This window comes from Biomphalaria glabrata, chromosome 16 (genome assembly GCF_947242115.1).
Source record: "Biomphalaria glabrata chromosome 16, xgBioGlab47.1, whole genome shotgun sequence".
NCBI classification, from domain to species: domain Eukaryota; kingdom Metazoa; phylum Mollusca; class Gastropoda; family Planorbidae; genus Biomphalaria; species Biomphalaria glabrata.
In genome coordinates this window covers 10222716-10245220 of record NC_074726.1, presented here as the reverse complement: position 1 = coordinate 10245220, position 22505 = coordinate 10222716, and the positions used below count along the sequence as shown (strand labels likewise).

The 22505-nt window shown below is 37.6% G+C and overlaps 1 protein-coding gene across 2 annotated transcripts in view; it reads left to right on the top strand.

Annotated features, from left to right (window-relative positions):
- The first annotated feature begins 1287 nt into the window (after window positions 1-1287).
- Window positions 1288-22505, top strand: part of LOC106057261 (protein Wnt-10a-like) — a 41633-nt gene continuing 20415 nt past the window's right edge. For both annotated transcript variants that reach the window (XM_056014696.1, XM_056014694.1), the window contains exon 1: window positions 1288-1416. The gene's annotated coding sequence lies outside the window, so the exon portion shown is untranslated. The remainder of the gene's footprint in view (window positions 1417-22505) is intronic.

The window sequence follows — 22505 nt, the reverse complement described above, 5'->3', positions numbered from 1 at the left end:
GTACAGACAGGGACGTTAGATATTGTCACTGTGGTCATATTTCTCCTCTTCTCCTATGCAACAGGATGTAGTAGGATGATGTCTATGATATTAAGAACAAAGGTTGGACTCCATGTGACATACTTATATTATATATTATATTTGCGCTTTTAACTATTACCATAAACTATTATTGAGTTGTTGGTTTTCCTGGCTGATTCAGGGCTCAGGCAACCCATTCCAAGCCCGTTTCTTATTCCGTACTAGACTAGATTGACACATGAAATGCGTAGGACGTAACTATTATATTTTTTTAAGAAACGTCTGTAATCTACAAGTAATACCAAAAAGCTTCAAACTTCAAATTCGTACAAGTACTCCTGCCATTGAAGGATGGAATGGGTTGCCTGAATCAGTCAGGAAAACCAATGACTTATCATAGTAATTATCTTTTTTTCTTGAAGTAACGTCTGTAAAATACAAGATAAGATCTAGTAGCACTAATGAAAGAATGAGCACTTTGTCCATTTTTGTCCTAGCATATGGAATAAGAAATGCGCCTTTATCTTTGTGTCTTTCTGAGTATAATATTAGCTTGTGTGGTTCTATCTGTAAATGAATATCATTCATTCATTGGCCTCCTTCAGTCGTAAAACGTCCATGGTTCATCTCGAACACTTTTTTCATATGACTGTGGAGCCCTATTTTGGAGAGACACTCCCCCCCCCCCACACACACACATATATTGCATGTCACGGTGGCTTTCGCTTTGGTGGTAGAGGAGCTGGCCATTTTCCGTGTGGCATGCTTTTCTTCAAGAATCGAGGCCCATGTTTTCTCACTCTCTATAGCTTTCTTGGTCACCGTCTCTCACCAACTAGTGCGGTCTAAGGATATGTCTTCCCAATGGTCAGTATCAATGTTCACTGATTTTAAATCCCTTTTTGCCACATGAATTTAAGTATTGCATTCAATACAATTTTCAATATAAGTTTGTTAATATGTTTCAAGCGATGACAATTGTGTCACCATTTTGGCATCCTCCCCCCCCCCCAGGAGTGAATGATATTAATGGCAGACTGACATGCGCGATGTCTTGGCAGTACTGGACCTGTGTTTAGTATCAGGTACTGGTACCAGCATGTTAACACCAAGAAAAACATTCACTCTCTCGTGGAGGCGTAAAAATACGAATGAGAAATAAAAGGGGAGAGAGGCGTGTAAAGCCCCCCCCCCCCCCGGTAGATGGGAGAGTTGAGGCGTAAAGAGAGACGTGGTGTAAAGGAGGGGGGGGGTCGAGACGGATGAGACGGCCCACTTTACCTGGATTCACAGGTAACCAGATCCCTAGGCCGTTAGAGAAACTAATGGAATTACACAACATGAACGACAGTGTTTGGACACAAATGGAATCTAATTCTTAAGTTCAATATCAAGGTAAAGTTTATTGATATTGCGAGTACATAGGGGAATAGTGAGCACATTCAAAATGTAAACACAATTCAAACAATGTTTTGTTTTGTTTTTTTTTCAATATTTATAATATTATCAATTTTTATCAAGTTGAAAAATTGTACGTAGCAAAGTTAAGAGTAAACGCACAATCAAGAAACAATGACACAAACATTAAATACTACATACATCGTTTAATTTACACATTTTGTTTAGTTTTTGTTTGTTTATTTTTGGAGTAAAACAGCGGTTAATCTCTCCATAAAACTATTCGCAAAATTTTAAAAACGTCTATGTATTTATTCAACTCTTTACAAGAAACATTTGAGTCGAGTCCGGGAATACCCGTTAAAAATAGGGGGTTCAGAATAGCCTAATTTAATTTTAAGATGATTTTGAAAAATCATTACGGTAAAACCGGAGTTTTAATTGTATGGCCTCTTTGCTAATATTTTATTTTCTCAAAGGTAAACAGTAACAGTCAAATTTTTAGGAAAATCGTTAGAGCCGTTTTTGAAATTCGTGTCCATATTCAATATTTCACCTATGAAGAGTTTGCAAGCTATTAAGAGATGCAGTAATAAAATAAGAATAACTAAAAAAGAAGTTGAAGAACTTTTTAAAGCGGCACAGTTCTCCTTTCTTCTTTTGTTGTACTTATTAAAGTTCCCATTTCAAACAATGCGATCTATAGGGCAATTGATGTTAAGGCCATCTGTTTCTTTGGCCGATGGTTAATTAGCAGGGTGTCATGTGGCCAGCACAAAGAGCAACCACCTTTACTTTCCTCAACTAAAGCCATGTACCCATTAGAGGGTTGGACTCAGGGGTGCCCAGGACGCCAGGTTCGGAAGCGAAACGCTTAACCACTCAGCCACTGCGCCCCTTGTACTTAATAAACGTTCTTCAATGAATAATGTACTCAGAACGTAATGATGTTTTGTTGCATTTTGTGGCATTTTACGTCTCGAGAGACGATCTTTTCCCTTTGCAACTTCTTGTGCTGGGGGAAAGCCTGGGCGGTAACTATTGAAGTATAACATCCCAATACGTAGAAAAAAGTTTCCATTCATATCTTGCCCATGATTAAAAGCTCATCTGTTTCTGTGGCCGACGGTTAACGAGGGTGTCATGTGACCAACACAACGACCAACCATTTTTAGCTTCCTCAACTAATATCAGGTACCCATTTAGAGTTAGAAAGACTCGGGTTGTTTTAAAAGACCCAAATTTTAATAAAAATCTATGAGCTCCATTCAACAAGAGCTGTATCACTCATCTACAATACACTACAATACTTTCAACTGATTCTCTATGGTGCACACCTTGTCACATAAAGCTCTTATTTCGCTAACATAGGTGAAAAAATCTAAAGGAACGGAATTAGGGTCCATATATATATATAAATGGCATCCATAATAAACATTAGAAATTGTCAACGTTAGGGTGTCGAACACTGCAGCAGAACGAGATAAAAGCTTACCTTTGTATTACACTTAGTACATTTGTGAAATCCCGATAAATCAAGGTTTATATCTTATCTTATAAATTAAAGGCACAAAATAGAGCAGTGAGATTCATATTCACATTTAACTAGTAAAATCCCACACAAAAAAAAAGTATTCAGGATAGAAGACTTTAAAGTAGCAGTAATATATAAAACACTGAACCATAATCTTCAAATACAAAACCAAAATCTAATAAAATACTCAAAAAGACACAAAGATAAAGACAAATTCTTTGTTCCATATGCTAGGATACATTTGTACAAATACTCCTTTTTCCCTAGTGCATTACAGCACGGAATGGGTTGCCTGAGCCAGCCAGGAAAACCAATGACTTGCAGAATTTTAGTCATTGGTTGACATGCATAACTAGATTGACCTACGAACACGAGTATTTTTGAAGTAACGTCTGTATTTTATAAGATATGATAAAATGAGATAACTTTGTCCAAGGCGTATTCCTGTGTTAAACTAGTCGTGAAGGTTAATTATAGATATTAAATTTGCAAAGTCATTGGTTTTCCTGACTGATACAGGCAACCCATTCCGTGCTCTAATGGCACTAGGAAAGGAAGAGCACTTATAAGAATGAGACCTAGCATACGGAATATGAAAAATAAAGCACACATTCGTAGACTTCTAATGAGTTGTTCACCACTGCAGCAAGAAGTGAAATTAGAAAAGGGCCTTTATCTTTGTGTCTTTCTGAGCATGTTATAGAAGGTATCGCTAATTAACTATTTAATCTTCTTTCTTGGGTGTCTCTTAGTTTAGTGATTTCACTAATTGCGTTACTTGAGTTAAACGTGAATATACATTTGTTTGAAAACTCGCAGCTCTATATTGCGTCTGTTTTAGTTTCTTCGTGTTTTCTTGAGACGATGCGTTCACCGGGCGTAGCCGGTGGTTTAGGAAAAAACCACAAGCGTTTAAAAATATCACGCTATTATCACGCGCAATATTCGAAAAGATAAACAAAAATATCATCAGGATATAGAGATTGATTAAATATGACTTATTCTATTCAGTGACTACAAGGACAGCGATGTGTACAAACTAAGCCGTGGGGGTAACACATTTTGTACAAGAATGATTAAGCCAAAAATTGATTTGTGTACATTTGCCAACAGAATAGATAGAAGTCTATCGACACGTTTTGTTTTTCAAGAAGTTTTTCACGCACATTTGTGTGTACGAAATTATAAATAAAGTGTTTAAAAAAAAACTGCTTATACTCGTATATTGACATTTGAGTAATATTGCCACTAAATGGTGAAATTGTGATTATATAGACTATTTTATGTAAGGGTAAGTTATTTTATCAATACGTTACGAATTTTCTAAATATATAGTTTTCCTCGAACTTATGTTATTCACAAATACACACACATATATATACATATAGATAGATAGATAGATAGATAGATAGATAGATAGATAGACAGACAGACAGACAGACAGACAGACAGACAGACAGACAGACAGACAGACAGACAGACAGACAGACAGGTAGATTAGATGAAATCTGGACCTAACCACTATTAGTAGTGATTAAATTGTGCAACAGTATGAGACCACGAGGCTGAAGACAGACGACCAGGACCATGACATAAAATATTTAAGAGTGTTATGAACATTGCTTTTAAACCGGCAATGTTGTTAGCGGAAGGGGAGGGGCTTTAAAGGCAAAAGAAGCTTCCTAATCGCAAGGGCATTTAAGTACATCCGAAAAATTTGTTTGTGTGGATATGGGGGAAAAAATATATAACTTACACGTTCTGTAAAAAAATCATTAATAACTACATTCGAACTCAGGACCACTGTATTATCTTACGAGGGACATAAAATACGAATAAATATCACAAAACTATTAAATAGCAATATACAAGAGTAAAATTACTATATTTTAAAATGTATTTTTTCACAAAACGTTCGTTTGTTTGTAAATATCCGCTAACGTTAAGAGATTTCAAAGACCACTTCTCTCATGTGTAAAATTATAAATAGCATCTCAAAGATTCAGATCAAGAAGTTCTAGGAGTTTCCAAATCTACAAATCACGAAGTCACCCCAGGTGTGACAAAAACAAGCTGACTACGTAGTCTCTGTAAAAGTCAACAACTTTTTTTTTTTCTTTACAACATCCGGTTCAGATTTTCTCCCTGGTCCTAGTATGAGTTCAAGTCCTGATTTGTCTCATTAACAATGAATTGTTTTTATTTGCTGTAACCAGTTTTACAAAAAATCTGCAACAAATGATAAATGATGAATGGCGGGGACTTACCTAATTCTTTCTGAAGGATGAGCTATGTTCGATACATGTCTGAGTTTTGGTAACACTCTTTTAGCAGGGTGTCATGCCGAGACCAGTCGTCATAGAAGGCCTGAACAATGACCTGCAACGTCACAAACTGTGGACAGTGGAGACCAATGGCTCCTTGCCACGTCACAGGTCTGTAAGACGTGACAACGATCTATTGGTCTAAACTGCCCACAGGTTGTGATGTTGCTGGTTAGTGTTGAGACCCTCTATGACGAAAGGTCTCAGTCATGCTACGCTCTCTCCATTATCATGTGACAATTATCATGAGACCATTATCATGTGACCAGCAAAGTCGTGGAGGATTGCCGACCCAGTTAAAAGTATGTTGAAGACAGCCCAATTCCGTATCGTGCAGACTAACGGGCCTTTGTTGAATCTCAACCCAAAACCTAGTAGACCAGAGACTAACAATTTATCCCCCCATCTTTGTTGGTCTCTTTCAGTCGTAGTATGGTTCATCCCGTAGAACACTTTTTCATGTGACTGTAGAGCCCTAGTGTAGTGAGACATTTCTGTTCATATATAAAACCGCAGGTTAAGGTGGCATTTGCTTTGGTGGTAGAGGAATCAGACATTTTTTGTTTTTGTTTTCCAGAGCTATGGCCCATTTTTAGCGGCCTCCGAAAGGGGCAAACGCTATTAGTTTTGTGCGAAATGTCTGTCCGTCCGTCCCGTTTAGATCTCGTAAACTAGAAAAGATATTGAAAATCCAACATCACAATATTTTAGACCATTCAAAGTTCTGATGCAACGGCTACTTTTTTTTTCCTGAAAGCGAAAAATCTAATTTTTTAAAATCAGTTATGCAAGCAGTTTTTTATAGAGAAAAAAGCTAACTAGTATGCATTATTAGTTAAACCTAATTTAAAACGAATAGTAATCTTATATAAATTAATTTTCTTGAACTTTCTTTTATGTATAGCCTAGGAGAATTCAAAACAATTACATTACGTAAATACCAGGAGAGGCTCGGTAAAGCGCTTAGCTTCCGAACCGAGGGTCCCGGGTTCGAATCCTGTTGAAGACTGGGAGATCTCGTAAACTAGAAAGGATATTGAAAATCCGACATCACAATATTTTAGACCATTCAAAGTTCTGATGCCCATTAGTTGGGGAAAAGTAAAGAAGGTTGGTCGTTGTGCTGGCTACATGACATCCTCGTTAACCGTAGGCCACAAAAACAGATGAACTTTACATCATCTGCCCTATAGACCACAAGGTCTGAAAGGGGAACTAATTAGGCCAGGTTCACATCTAGCTTTGCATTCACTTGCACCTATCCTTTAATCTGCAGCACCATTGGGGCACTACACAAGATCTGTCAACCTTCTTTCTCCATTCTTATCTCTTATTTGTCTTTGATATAATTTCATTTGGATGTTCTTTCTGAAAATATTGAAGCCTGCCTGGGTGGACCACTTTGGGGGCCGATTTTAAGTTTGTGTTTCCACACAAACTGTCTTTGTAACCTTGTTGTTTTTTTTTTTTCGCTGTCTTGGTAACCATTTCTCTCCACACCTAGGACTAATCTCTCTCTATATATATAGCTCCTCCTTCGTGATCGAAGATGAGGACATTTCTCATTTCCTATGGACTCGAAGACGACTGTAAAGTCCAGTCCTCGCTTTAAAAAGCCGGCCACACACGTGGCTTGGGTAGATTTGATCAGTTTATCAGATAGACCTGCTTCTTCTCTCAGCTTTTTGTTGGTTCAGCGCTCTTTTACCCTGGCCACTCTTCTTGCTTCAAATCTCGAGACTCCGAGACTCACAGCTTCACGCCATGGGGAGCTATCAAGAGCTAGTGCTTCCCAGCTGTGAAAGTCGATATCGCACTCCTTGAAGGAGCTCTTAAGAGTGTTTTTATAGCGCTTGTATTGACCTCCCTATGAGCGCTTTCCTGCACACAACTCCCAGTAAAGAAGTCGTTTGGGAAGGCGATTGTCTGGCATGCGGACTACATGTCGTGCCCATCGAAGCTGGGACCTTCTCACTATCGCATTGATACTGTTCATGTTGGACACCTCTAAGATTTCTGTGTCTGGTATGTGGTCGGACCATGCACCTTATGGATACTCCTTAGACAGCGTAGATGGAAGGAATTTAACTTTTTGATGTGGCGGGAATATAGGGCCCAGGACTTTGATGAATATAAGAATGACGGAGAACTACAGCACTGTGGACCTTCAGTTTTGTGAATATGCTGAGTCCTCTCCGTTGCCACACTTGTCCTTGAAGTCTTCCAAAAGCAGCACAGACACGAGCGACACGGAAGTCTACCTCGTCATCTAGGTTGGCGTTTGCTGATAGGGTGCTTCCCAGATAGACAAACTTTTTACCTTGGTCCTTGCCTTGAGTCTCTGAGCGTTGAATAAACTTGCATCAGTGCGAAATTGTATACCAACTCCAATGCTTTCTCTGCGAAAGGCATCTTCCAGCATTGGGGTGAACATAATGCTGAAAAGCGTTGGTGCTTCACGCCATTTGAGACAGGCAAAGTCTCTGAGTGATCAACATTGTCTTGTTCTCTTGCTTGAATGTCATCATGGAATTGGCGCACCATTGTTATGAATTGATCCAGGCAGCCGAATTTGGACATGATTAGCCAAAGGCCTTCACGACTGACGTCATTAAAAGGGCTAATCTCTAGGGACAGTGCGGCCCCCATTGCTATTAGATAACTCGCTTGGAGAGACGCTCTTGCTGTTAGAGAAACCATATTCCACTCCACGGATGTTTTCACTAGGCGCCACGATGAGACCGCAAGAGCTTTTTTTTCCACTCCATCTGTTTGCCTGTCTGTCTGTCAGGGTAGATTCTTTTACACTTTTTTTCAAACCACTTCCCATTCTCGGATAAAATTGAACATTTTCAAAATTTCTCATTGTCGATGACAATATAGGAACTAATACAAAAATTTAAATAGTTAATCAATTAGTGGTAATTAATTAATTTTGTTTCATGTTTAAAAAAAGGATAAAAACTTGCAATATTGAGAGATATTGAAAAGATAATACAAGTTTTTTTAATGTAAATATTATTATTATTATTATTTGCTTAGCACACTCACTCTCCGAAAGACACACCATAACAGCCGTCAAGTTTTCACGATTAGATAACAAATTATAGACGTATCTAGTGACACAGTCGTAGTTGGTAAACTGTATTTTCCAAAACAACTCTAATAGGTTCAATATTCTTTATATTTTCAAGGATCAAAAACATGACCTAGATTTCAGAGGTTCAGCACCCTAATTTATTTTTTTTTACCCACGTGACTACTTCTGGTCACAGTGATTGGTTTGACCTATATTTAGGAGGCCTCGCAAGGAGGAGGGAGGAGTGATAGTTTAATTAATTACTGTTAAATGGAACCAGCCATAACAAACTCTTTACAGTTCATTAGCAAGTTTAATTAAAACATAAATTTGCTACAGTCTGGTTATATTTTAGTCATGTTTAACTTTGCCTGACTTAAGTATCTGATCTGCTCTAGACACAGACATCAGCATTAGATCTTCAAGAAACATACTTAATAAATAGATCATCCTCTAGGACACATATTATTTGATCTACTAGACTCCTAGATCTTCCAAACAGAGACATGAGCATTACATCTGCAAGACACAAACTTACGAATTAGAACTAGGAAGCAGGGCGTTTCTGCGCAGCCGTTTTCTCGTGGTATTTAGTTTTGGAGCAGCCGCTTTAGCGTTGTGTTAATTTTGGCGCAGCCGTTTTGGTGCGGGATATTTTTGAAGCCAAATGTTTTAGTCACATAATAAAGGTTCATTTTATTATGTACTAACATTATCCACCGGCTACGCCCGTTGACTTGTTCCCAGGCTATATTTTCTTTATTGTTCAGAATTTATGACAATCGAAAAGGAAATAAACGCTCCTCTATACATTCGTTTGGCCCTTAAATTCTTGTATCTATTACGATTACATGTATTGCCCGTGAATTCGATTATCACTTATGTACTCTCACCCTACGCATTAAAAAATAGTCCTACTTATAAACTATGAGTGTTTTCCGGCTTTTCAGATCTTTATCAAAATATTTGAAAGGCTCTAGGATGCCATTTATTTTTTATTATTGCATCGAACGCTCGCGTAATATTTTGGTCGAACCCCCCTCCCATCTCCCCTCTTTGTTTATTTCAACGCTCTCTTAACATAATTTTGGGTCATAACTTAAAAGTATTTTATTGCTATGTATTAGAAAGGCCGGCTTATATCGACCTCCTACATTTAGTTGTTCTATTTGCACGTTAAGCAATAACAGGTGGAATTTTCCCAATGTATACTATAGATTACTATAGTATAGAATAATGCAAAAAAAAAATATCATGAAGAGTTTTGCATTTTATAAATTATCGCATGGAATTCTCACTTCAAAACGTTCAGACCTGCAAGGTGGCAACGTACTATTGGTGTCCACAGATTGCCACGCCACGGGTCTGTGTTCAAACCTACTATGACGATAGAACCTACACCATTCGCGTTACTAACGCAACGCTCTAACCCAGGGGTGGGCAAATTACGGACCGCGGGCCACATGCGGCCCGCCGGAGTGTTTTATGCGGCCCGCCGACACCTACAGAAATCAGGTGTGCCCACAGTACATACATATTAAAATGCAAATATATTAAAAATAATATCTATATAAATTATTGAAACTGTTTCATCATAAAAAGTGATAAGTAAACTAAGATTAAGCTAATTTGCTATACATCAATACACTCAGTCAAAGACACAATCTCATGCCAGTATTTATTCAAAGCTATGAAGAACTGTGTTAAATATTGGATATGCTTGAAACAAGATGGCAAGTGTAACAACTGATAGAGTTCGTGCTTTGAATGAGAAAAATAGTTGTTGTTTTATTATTATAATTTTGTATATATATCCCAACCATAAACTTTAAACAGCAAAGTTTGCACAAAGCTGCATAAAATTGCAACATAGTATATGTGGTAATCCACATAGTAATAGTACTGGTTTCCAAATCTGGCAGTTCTCCAAATAGTTTTTGTTCTATAGAAGGGATTTGGGGTCAGAGTGTTGTTCGGGTCCCTTGATTTAGTATGCACTATTGAAGGACATGGTCATCATTCTCTGGTGATGCTTAACAATGACAGGTTTAGCTCGTCCCGACATTTAACTTTCGGAACATATATTGTCTCATTCAGTGAATAAACATTTTTAAAAAAACCTGAACAGGTATAATCACTGCTGTATAATCAGTTGAATGATTGTTATTTGACAGTAGTCACAAGGGCAACAACTAGTAAGCTAGTTCCACAGTTCCGGAACATTATGCACGAGTGTAAAAAGTAAAATACTGCACAATATGTATATATGTAAACTGTATATTTGCGGGGATATTGTTTTTATAAAAAGACAACTTCAATTTAAAAAAAAATCGTATATGCGGACCGCCATTCCCAATTTTTTTTTAATGCGGCCCTCGATACAAAAAGGTTGCCCACCCCTGCTCTAACCAACTGAGCTAACCGGTCATACAATAAACGGTTAAGCATAAATATATAGATCTAGAATTCTAGATTAAAAAAAAAAAAATCTAATTGAATGAAAGAACAATGGTCGCCAAAAACGTACTCTTCTTTCCACATAAGATTAAAAAAATAATAATGAATTCAATAATTAACATGAGATAATCTTTCTGAAATTTTAATAAAATGTTTTGTCACGTAGTACGAATTTAAGTTCAAAATTTCTACTCTGTATAATAGTAAAAGTCGTCAAGCCAAATAATTATTTTTCTTCTTCTTCTTCTTGAAACTATTAGGTAGAGTTGAGCATTCGGCTCTTGGAACTCTAACCCAGTAAAAGTAAACAAGAGCTCCCTTTCAAAAATTTGACATGAAAGTTTGAGCTAATAGTAAAGAATAAAGTTTTCCTTTCAGATTTTGCGATCTATGGAGCAGATGATGTAAAATTCATCTGCTTCCGTGGCTCACGGTTAACGAGCGTGTCATGTGTCCAGCACAATGACCAACCGCCTCTACTTTCACCCAACTAATGTCACGTACCCGTTAGACTTGGGTGAACTCAGGGGCGCCATGAAAATCCCCGTTTTCACCGGAATTCGAAACCGAGACCTCTCGGTTCGGTAGCCAAGTGCTTTACCACTCGGCCACCGTGCTCTCTCAGGATTTATAGTAGGAATTGAAAGATTAGATCTAGGCCTACTAGCTACAGAAGTGGCCTTGAAAGGCGAGAACAAGGCTGACAAGTTTGCAGCGTCTGGTTCTTTGACCTGCGCAAAACTGTGACCGCGCATGTCTCTCAAGGATTTTCTACTGATGTGACATAGAATGCTGCAAAGGAAATACATTGTCTGTCGTCACGTGAAATGCCAAAAGAAAGAGTTAATTATACACATACACATGATAGCTGGCCTCTAAATGTCGCCCCCGTTTGGGTAATCGTTTATCCTTTACTGTAAACATTTAGACTTCATCTTACGGAAAAAAAAGTTTCTACAAGGCTTCCCTCCCTCTCACCAGCTTTCATGTAGACCAACAGGTTGACCTTATGTTTCATGAAGCTTCAAAGCATCCTTGATCCTGTGTGATCGTATGTTTTCACGCTTCGATGAAGATCAGTTCGTCTGGTGTATTAAGAGAGGTTGAATAAAAAAGATTGACCTACAATATTAATATGAAATGATGCATACATTTCACGAGTCGAACACAAAAAGGTTCTAGTGCTTCCTTTATATAAGTAACGAGAATGGAATTTGTTGTAGTACTTATCTTTACATTTATTCCATTTCTAGATATTAATAACATACTGTTCAAGATAAGCAAAATATAAAAATTCCCTTTAAAAAAAAAAACAAAGCTTATCAAAAGGGGAAGAACTCAGTCCTTAAAAACTATATCTAACAATAATGTACAATTCATTTCCCTTATTCCATATCAAACAAAATAATTAATTGACTAATTGAGTAATTTATTTTTATTGATTCATGTTTTGTTAGATAAAATAGATAATACCCAATAAATTTAGCCATATCTGTCAATACTGAAGTATTAGTCTCCCTTGTTGCCTTTAAACACAGTAATGATAGGTTACTTTTTTTATTATTATTGATTCATGTCTTGTCTATATTAAAGAATAATTGTGTGAAGTTTCAGCTTAATCCGAGAATGGGTGTGGGAGAAATAACGTGTGCACAATTTTTACCAGACAGACTGAGTAAGTTTATATAAGCTTTGTATTAAGTGTATGATAAGCTTGAAGAAACATACAACCTGATTCACATTTATCCGAATTCCAGATATAAATAGCATAATAGATAAATAAGTGTCTGATAAACTTAAAGAAGCATGAGATCTGATTAGTTGGATTAGGTATCTGAATAAACGATTTGATACAATTTTACTAGCTTGAACTGTCGTGAACTACTTGCTAGAGGTTCTTTAATCCCCACCATGTTATTATACAAACATTCTGCTTATTCGTGACTTATTGCCCTGCCGCTCCCTACCCCAGAATAATAGACGGAGGTGTGACTGTACTAATTAGTCCTAACGGAACAGACTCCGTGGCCCCCTTCATACACCTGATGCGCCAGGTACATTACAGGACTAACGGTGGCTTACTAGTACGAGTTATTGTTTTATCAAAACAAATACATTGTTGTACTGTTGTACTGGTTCTTGCTATTTTTACTGAAAATTTCCTTTTTTTACGCCCCCGAAAAGGGGAATAGCCCATCATTAGTTTTGTGCAGTCTGTTTGTGTTGACCGTCTAATATAGTTCACAAGAACAAGAAAAGAAAATAAAAATCCGGTATCATGATAGCTTGCGAAATTCGGCTGTAACAGTTACTTAATTTTTTTCTTAAAGCGCTATGTTGTTGTTTTTTTCTCTATTACCAATTACACAATAATATCCATAATACCTTCAACACACAAAAGTCTATTCTTTTTGCGCTGGCGATATTGTAGTTGTTGATTGTTTTTAATTCATAGCATCTGAAATTATTGCTATAAAATATTGAAATCTACCGTTTTATCTAACTGAGTGAACCATTTCAGGACGGATTGTGTTTCCACACAAACTACTTTTCGTAACATTTTTTTTTACAATATCTCTATTCAAGTCAGAACTTCGTGGATTCTGGAGGGCTGGCGGAGAGTGGAACCGGTAAACGGATTTCAAAAACGGCTCTAACGATTTCCTAGAAATTTAACAGTTGATGTGTATCGCTGATAAAAGAATTACCGGCTGGTTGGCCACACTGGGGAACACTCTAGTTTGACAGTTATAGTTTTTCATACATAAAAAGAAACAAATTTACATTTGGCTGTAAAAAAAACATGGTGTAATCAGCCGTAGTGTACCGATAACTGATTTGTTTATTATATTTAAAGTTGCTTTTAGTTTATTGATAGATTATATAAGCTTTGTCTGTATTTTACGTCAATCAAATATAGATTACATCTAGACTCTAGATCTAGAAGTAGTTCTAAATCAGAAGTCTGGATCTAGATAGAATTCTAGATGTCTACATAATGAAAGTACTATTAAATAATTACACAATTATATAATGTCCTCTGGCCCAATGGGTAACGTCGTCGGTAGAATAAGCTGACGGTACCAAAGTATAAGTTCGATACCTGGCTTTGGCATATTTTTTTTACATTATTTTTTCTTTATATTTTATTTAATGTAAGTTGTATAACGGAGGTATATATATATATATATATATATATATATATATATATATATATATATATATAATTCTCTTCTTCCCTAAACAGGTCAAACAAGAAGTAAAGGAAAGATCACTCTCTAATTTCTGCGGGTAGTCACCCCACGAAATAACAAGAGGGGGAGAGGGGGAGAACATTCACACGTTGCTACGGATGACTGGCTGCGCGCTGGACTGTCGTTTAAATTTATCAAACCCTGCCCGCTCCCATCCCCCTTTGTTCTAGGTTTGGACTAGGAACTAATCTAAGTAATTTAGGCTACTATGTATATATTTATGTAAATAGCAGGGCCAGACTTAACCATTGTGGGGCCCTATGCGAAACGAAATTCGCGGGGCCAAGTTTAGGTACGGAAACGGATAATATGTGAAATTTAAGAGTTTGTATTAGAAAATAAATTCGTCTTTGCATTGTATTCATTCTTTACTATGTACAGAATTACTTTACGAGCCTTGCGTATAGCAAAATCATACAGTATATCATAATAATTCTGTTTCCTACATAGTCCCGCTCAATAGCAAGAATTACCAATGTTTCAATCTATCTTTGAGAATTGTTGACCTCCTGGTAAATCGACATGAGGGCGCGGGAAATCTGTTTTAAGTTATAAAATGGTTTAATTTAATAATTTATACACCTTGAATTAGCGCGGGTCCTATGAAAGTGCGGATCCTTTGAAAGTGGGGGCCCACTGCGGTCGCATAGGTTGCAGTGGCCTAAGACCGGCAAAATAGCGGCGTATGCTACGCCGCCGGTCGACTAGTTGTTTTTATTAATGTTTTCGTATTACTTTCTGTTTTAATGCGTCTGTTACTTGTTACATATGTCCTTGCACATTGAATTCCCGAGTTCTAATTGATCTTCCTCTTCTGCGTTCTCATTATTAAGTTGGAGGTAGCCAGTCCCATTCCCAAGATAGCCAGTCCTATTTCCGATGTAGCCATTCATGAGATGAACTTCATTATGGTTTCCAGATAAGGTAGCTCTTCATCCAGATTTTTTTTAAAGGTGTGTTCTGGGGCCAGTGTCTTGTTCGTCCTCTTGGCAATGGAAGCAGCTTTGATTGACGTGGTCAGCATTCTCTGTCAACACTCCACAAGGGCATGTTTCACTTGTTTCGATTTGAAGCTTTTTTTTTCCTTTTGGATCAGATATTTTGTGTTTCCTTCCGTCTGGTCATGTTTATGTGCAAAAAGTTTTTATGTGCAAATTCGCGCTGCACAAATTTTAATCTAAATACTGTTTCATTTTAAAGAAGAAAAAAAATTCACTATCCGTTTGAAAGCGTAAATGAGGGTTAGCGTAAATAAAATGAGAACTCTATTTCAGCATTAAAGCAATAATAATAATAATAATAATCTTAATTATCCGTGAGAACATTTGTTTTACGATTGTGCTTGTACACATAACAATACATTTTGAGAGAAAACGATGTGTACGATAGCACACAAAATCTGCGTACATACCAAAGCTTCTCTTGAACATTGCATGTGAAATTTGCATTTTTTAAAATGATTTAATTGTAGACAAATTTTGAAAAATGATTTTAACATCCTGCTGTTTAGATCTAAAAGATATATTTGTATTTGTACATTAATAAAGGTCATCAAGTGATATAGACTACACAATGACCTTGATCAAACTTAGAGTTTGTGATCTTTATTTGGTATGCGCTTCGGATGTCATCACGACGCTCCTAAGTTCAAACCCTATACCGCAGCCATACCGCAGCCATACCCGGCAGGTAGATTGGGTAGGACGTAATAATCTTCATTTCTAAAGGAATGTCCAAAACCTGGATAAAATCAAACCAAACACAAACCAAACAAAACCAAATCCAAACCAAACTCAAACCAAACTAAACCCAAACTAAAATCAAACTAAAACCAAACCAAAACCAAACTAAAACCAAATACAAACAAAAATCCAAACCAAAACCCAAACCAAACCCAAATACAAACGAAACCCAAACCAAAACCAAACCAAATCCAAACCCAAACCAAACTAAAACCAAACCAAACCCAAATCAAAACAAAACCAAAACCAAACCAAACCAATACCAAAACTAAAACAAAAGCAAAACGAAACCAAAAACAAACCAAACCAGGCAAACCAAAACCAAATCAAGTCAAAACCAAACAAAACCCAAACCAAAAAAAACAAAGTATCTTGATATTTTTTTTAAATTAAAATTCTATACATTTAGTCAGTGTCGTAGCTAACCATTTTGCGGGTGGTGCCCAAAACGTGGATAAAACCAAACCAAAACTAATACCAAACCCAAACCAAATTAAAGCCAAACCAAACCCAAACCAAACCCAAACCAAACTAAACCCAATACCAACACCAAACTAAAACCAAACAAAATCAAACCAAACCCAAATCCAAACCAAAACCAAACTAAAACCAAACCAAACCCAAATCCAAACACAAACCAAACTATAACAAAAACCAAACCCAAATCCAAATAAAACCAAAACCAAACTAAAACCAAACCAAACCGAAACAAAACAAAAACAAAAGCAAACCGAAACCAAAAACAAACCAAAACCAAACCAAACCAAAACCAAATCAAGCCAAAACCAAACAGAAACCAAACCAAAATAAAAAGTATCTTGATATTTTTTAAAAATTAAAATTCAATACATTTAGTCAGTGGCGTAGCTAACCATTTTGCGGATGGTGCGGGCGCATGGGGCATCAAGTGGTGAGGGGCATCAAATAAGGATAAATTTTCTCAGTAAAAACAACAAATGGTAGTATGTAATTAGTTTCATGCATTTTGAAAAGAATTCACTGCTTCTTGTAAACTTTAATGACCACTGTGCAATGACAATAATATCAATATTTTTTAATCAAATTATCTTTTTTTTTACCCTTTTTAGCGGCCCCCGAAAGGGGAAAAGACGCTATTAGTTTTGTGCGAAATGTCTGTCCGTCTGTCCCGTTTAGATCTCGTAAACTAGAAAAGATATTGAAAATCCGACATCACAATATTTTAGACCATTCAAAGTTCTGATGCGACGACTACTTTTTTTTTCTGAAATCGAAAAAATCTAATTTTTTAAATCAGTTATGCAAGCAATTTTTTTTTAGAGAAAAAGCTAATTAGTATGCATTATAAGGTAGACCTAATTTAAAACGAATAGTAATCTTGTAAATTTCATTTTTGTGAATTTTTTTTTTTACTGCGGAATTATTTTTTTTTAAGAGATTGAGCTTTTTCAAAACAATTAGATCAATTATAAGACATCAGTTGGGTCAGGGGAGGCGCGGTGGCTTCCGAACCGGGGGTCCCGGGTTCGAATCCTGGTGAAGACTGGGATTTTCAACTTTGGAATCTTTGGGCGCCTCTGAGTCCACTCAGCTCTAATGGGTACCTGACATTAGTTGGGGAAAAGTAAAGGCGGTTGGTCGTTGTGCTGGCTACATGACACCCTCGTTAACCGTAGGCCACAAAAACAGATGAACTTTACATCATCTGCCCTATAGACCACAAGGTCTGAAAGGGGAACTAGTTAGGCCAGGTTCACATCTAACTTTACATTCACTTTCACCTATCCTTTGATCTGCGGGAGCGTTGGGGCACTGCACAAGATCTGTTAACCTTCTTTCTCCATTCTTATCTCTTATTTGTCTTTGATATAATTTCATTCGGATGTTCTTTCTGAAAATATTGAAGCCTGCCTGGGTGGACCACCTCGGGGGCCGATTTTGAGTTTGTGTTTCCACACAAACTGTCTTTTGTAACCTTGTTTCTTCATTATTATTTAGTTAATGCTAACACTGATATGTAAACATTATCATGGGCGTTGCCCAAAGTCTGAAAAATCTGGATGGCGCGCATAATCGTAGCTCCGATGGAGAAATTGTCATCAAAGGCTGAAATGGTTGGTAGGTACTGATCAAAGGGCCAAAAAAGACAAAAATCTGAAAATACTACCTGAAAAGAATCTTGGATATCATTCCTTTTCTCTCAATCGGCAGAATCTGGCACTCAATGGGCATAGTGAACAATTTTAAAACAATCGCAAAGAAAACAAAACTAGGTAATTTCTAAATGTTTGTGAAACTACTAAGTACAATCTGCTCCTGAGAATACATGTTCTCCGAACCAAGCTAGATCCAGACCTAATACGTACATGTCCCTATCAACACAAAACTAACTTATTGTAATATTATTACGGGTCAAAGATTTCTCGATTATTTAGACAGTAGTCGTAGAGAGGATATCATGTCCTGGATCCACATTGAGTCTCTGGGTAGACTCTAGAAGCTATCACTTGCAGGCTGGATAGTGCCACTCTAGCAAAGATTTTGCCCACTATACTGAGGAGAGAGATACCCCTATGATTGTTGCAGTCACTCCAATCCCCTTGTTCTTATATATTGTGAATATATTTGCTTCTGTGGGACATAACCTGCTTCCCAGCAACGGCAGAGGAGATTAAAGAGTTCAGGGAGCAGGAGTGATTCGCTTCCGTGGGACATAACCTGCTTCCCAGCAACGGCAGAGGAGATTATAGAGTTCAGGGAGCAGGAGTGATTCCGCTGGTATGCCATCACTCCCTGGAGATTTTCTATTTTTCATGCAGTTAATTGCTTTTTTGAGATCACTAAGGCTCGGAAGCTCATCTAGGCATTACAATACTGGAAGATCTGGTAGAGAAGCCAGGGCGACATCGTCTACTGTATTCTGTGTGGCACAAACATCAAGGTAGTGTTCTGTCCATCCTTCTAGCTGCTTGGTTTTATCTGTAATTTATTCTCCAGATTTTGATAGAAGGAAGGCAGGCTTAGACACTGTTGGACCCAGGGCCGCTTTAATGCCATCAAACAGAGCTATTTCCTAAGTAGATACTTTCTTGAATTCTGCAGCAGGTATCCCTCCAAAAGTTGTTAGCACATTGTCTAGCTATTTGCCTAAGGCGGATCTTTAAATTAAGGTGGCAAGATAAGATAACCAATGAGGAAGTGCTACGAAGAGCAGGGTGCCAGGACATCCGCTTTATTATCATCAGCAGACGCCATGGCTGGCTTTGTCATGTTCGTAGAATGCCAGTAGGTCGACTTCCACAAGACATTATGTATGGTGATCTAATAGAAGGCAGGAGAGCCGCTGGTCGCCCACTTTTAGGTATACGAATGTATGCAAACGCGACATGAAGCTCTTCAAAATCGACCCTTACAGCTGGGAAAAAGTAGATCTACATGGAGAGAGAGCATAAAGGAAGGGTCTCGGATTGCAGATGCCATACACAACATAAGCAGAAAGAAGGGTGAAAATGCAACGGCGCATGGTGATTACATATGCCCAACCTGCGACCGCAGCAGTATATCAAGGATTGGCCTCTTTAGTCACACAAGAAGTTGCAAAGGGAAAAGATTGTCTCTCGAGACGTAAAATGCCACAGTTGCAAATTAGTACTGATTTAACAAAGAATACACAATAGTTCGAAAAAGTCTTTTCGCTGTCTTATTTATTTCATTTCATTTCTGGGGCGGGGGCATCATGAGGAGCTGCCACAATGGGCATCATATACCTTAGCTACGCCACTGCATTTAGTCATTAGTTTATTTAAGCATATCTAAGTTGGAGTTGCATATATAACTTTAAGCTTCTTTGTCAACGAATAATCTTTATGACCTTTATGACCGTGAATAGTTGTGTTACTAACAAATATTTCTGAGATCTTGTACTGACAAATAGTTATGAGAACCTGTTTTAGTTTTAAGACCCTGTAGTAAAGCATAGTTCGGCGATTTCGTACTCTTGATTAATTTTATACTAACAAATAGTTCCGAGATCCTGTAGTAGCCTATATTTCTCAGACCCCATAGAAACACACAAATGTAAATGTAAATATTGACAGGCTCACTTCCGCTTCTATCACCAAAAGATATTTTTATTAGATTATCTTTCATTCAAGTTTCACCTCTTTTCTTTTCTCACCTGCAAACTTAGGCAGGAATCCCTCAGTTCCTAGAATGCCTTCTTCCTATATTATATTTCTGGAGAAAGAGAGAGAGAGAAAAAGAGAGAGAGAGAAAGAGAGAGAGAGAGAAAGAGAGAGAGGCGGGGTATATGTTATACGTGTTTGTTAAATTGAGGCATGCTTCTCTTTGATCTAGACATGTTTGATCTTTTTCACGCGCAAGTCTCGCGCAAATTTTTCTGGTGAGTTATACTCCCGCGTAACAAGGAAAGATGAAGGGAAAATAGAAAGAGTAAATTAAATTTTACTTTGCTAGACGCTCATTAGTGAGTAAAAAAACATAATTATGGTGTCTAAAAGTTATACTAAATATTGTTGTAAACTTAAGGAGGGCAACTCATCGAAAGGTCAACAGTAAAAGATCCTGTGTGCTTAGGAGCAATTACAAACTACAGGTAGTCTTGTCTTTACTTTTACCAATCGTTTCATTCCAAATCTTAATACAGACCAACGACATCCTTCCCAGTGTCGCTACAGGGGCCTGCTCTAATGGACCTCATTCACCAATCGTAAACAAACAACATGTAGCCACGTGATAATATTGATAAAACAATGAAAATTGCGTATCACGTGACAGCCTTTATGGATTGCGTAATTTGTAGAGAAGATATAGAGAACCACGTGGCAAAGTGTTGTTTGTTTACGATTGGTGAATGAGGTCCAAACAAAGGACGAGAGTACTATTAGAATGTGTTTGTGAAATCAGTGTATTTTTGTCATCTTACTAGTTATTTTGGATGGAACTGATTGAGATAGGCATATTGATAACTGGTGTTGGATGGTTGATAGCTAAGCTGAACGATGGAGGTGTTGGACAATCTGTTTACTTAAGATGTTATCTGCGAGTTCTTAAATTACCAATCTCCAACGGAATAAACAATATAGAATAAAAATAATCCAGCCTTTTTAAATACACAACAGTTTGTTATTAAATAAAGAAGGACACAGTCGACGATGTCAAAATTCACTACAAGCCGTCTCTCGTCCCGTTATTCGTTCCGAACCTATTTTCGTTCTTACTTTTTAATGTACTGTCACGTCGCTAAGGAAATACCCAATTAAACCCAACTTCTTCACTGTACACAAATGCGCAAGTTCCTCTCCTGGTCTTGCGACTTTTACGCATCTGTATCTTACATGTTGATACTCGCGTTTTGATACAGGCCAGGTAAAAAAAAAGTCGATCAAGTCTGATTTAAGCTCAAGCCTCCATGATTGAAGACCGACTTGTTTTGCTACTTATATTATTACATTAGTCTTTTGGTAGTTTGAAATGTGTAAAAAACGACCTAATTCTCTATATTATTGTGATAGCTGTCACGCGTCTCCGGACGCCGATTTAGTACTTTTCCAAATAAAACCTATTAATTAAATTACTACTGATCGATTAAATAGTTGGTTATTTTTTTTAAAAATTGATTTATGTGTTGTCATTGACATTGAATACTTGTTCAAAGTTTCAACTAGATCCGAGAATAGGAAGTGGGACAAATAACGTGTACAATATTTTGACCAGATAAACGGAAAGTGCGTTAATACAAAGTAGTGGGGTGGTGTTATGGAGCGTATGTGTGTGTTTCTAAGGTAACCATGAGGAAAGTAGGGCGTATGTTGGTTGTGTAGGTTTTAACATTTCTGATGAAACCATGAAATGGTCTGTCATAATGCTTGTTAATATGTCAGTACAGTGAGACTTTGAGAGAGACTAGGCAACAGACGTGAGACACAAAGGACATGTAGTTTTGTAGTGAGTTAAATTTGGTTTTAACATGATTTCATTTTTGTTACGACTAGATCTATATCTATCTCATTTCAAATGAAATCTAGATATACTTATAAATAAACGTTATATTCAAGTTGATTCAAAAGGATACAAGTTTATTTAAAGCTCCATACTAAGAATTGAATTCGCCTACATCGGTTCAGATCTACCATTTGTCTGGAGCTACAAACCAACGACCAACAACAAGTTTGGGGGGGGGGGGGAGTAAGAGGAGATGTCAACGCATGCTGGTCAGGGCCTCACGTGATGTTTCTTTGTTAAATGTTTGACATGTTTCGGATGTTCCTTCAGAGTTGAAGATAGTTTACTTCCTAGTCCAAACCTCCCGCAGGACGACGGGGGATGGGAGCGGGCTGGGTTTGAACCCGGGACCAACGATAAATCCAAACGAAAGTTCAGCGTGTAAACCGCACGACCAGGCAGCGGTGAGAGCGGTCAAGCTCATGTTGTGTGGCCCGGTGAGTCTACCTTTTTCAGTCATGTTGAACTTTAGCTTAAGACAGCACGGACTGAATCCTGTCTGGCCATTTCCAACCAATTCATCTCCGCCCACACCCCCTAATTTGTACTCCCCCCCCCCCCGCCTCACCTTTGAGAGGCATTGAAAATAAACCTAACCTTTTTCTGATTCTTTCATCTCCAGCACCACTGACCTGCCCCCCCCCTCTCCCCATTTTTCCGTTTTAAAGAGCTGCTGTAGAGTGTAAACGCTGT